The sequence below is a fragment of the Arachis duranensis genome, chromosome 7 (genome assembly GCF_000817695.3).
Source record: "Arachis duranensis cultivar V14167 chromosome 7, aradu.V14167.gnm2.J7QH, whole genome shotgun sequence".
NCBI lineage: Eukaryota > Viridiplantae > Streptophyta > Magnoliopsida > Fabales > Fabaceae > Arachis > Arachis duranensis.
This window is the reverse complement of record NC_029778.3, coordinates 18,402,325-18,403,229: the sequence shown is the minus strand read 5'-3', so window position 1 is coordinate 18,403,229 and position 905 is coordinate 18,402,325.

The window sequence follows — 905 nt, the reverse complement described above, 5'->3', positions numbered from 1 at the left end:
AAGAAGTGTATATTTTATAAATAAAAAATATTATTTAAATATCTCATTAAAAAAAGGTGTCATTTTCTCAAATATATATTTACTTAACATTATTCGCTAATATGTATGTGTCATAGATCTGCAATATCTGTTAGTATGTCTCTTTTGGGCGCTCTTCATAGAATAACTGTATCTTATATCATGGAGTGCACGTATCTAATTTCTTCGGGGATAAAATTATTAGACTAATTTTGCAACTATATGTGCCTAAATTTCACACGTTTTGATAGGGAAAGGTGCATGTATGCAAAACATTATTATCGCAGCATTTTGTCCATCACAATATATTTTCTAATTTTTATTTAAGTTTCAAGATAATATACGGCCTGCTTCCACTTTCACAAGCTTTACTCAATGATGAAGAACGTGACTCAAAACAAACTGAATATTTTTTTTTTCACATTTTTTAAATAATATGCAAATTGATACTAAAAGAACTATATAAAATAGGGAAATTGACTTTACTTCAATTATTTAAGTATGCATAATGAGTTTATATTAATTTAATTAATAGTTGCAATGTAGTTAGATCTATACCCATGGCAACAAGCATCAAAGCTAAGAACTATTCCTATAAATTTCTACTTCACATGGAAATAGGGACTTCATCACCAGAAGCATAGACTCATTTTATGTGTGATTATAATAAGTCAAATGCAGATATTTCTTCCACGTGCAAATTATTATTATTATTATTATTATTTACATTTCTGTGACTATTAATTACACTAATTCAATTTCTTTGAAAGATTTGATGAAATCTATGGTGATGCATTTTTTTATATATTTTCGTTACATTAATGTCCACTAAACTTCCTCGTAGGTGAAGTTAGTGTTATGGTCATAGAAATGTTTGGTATTATTAA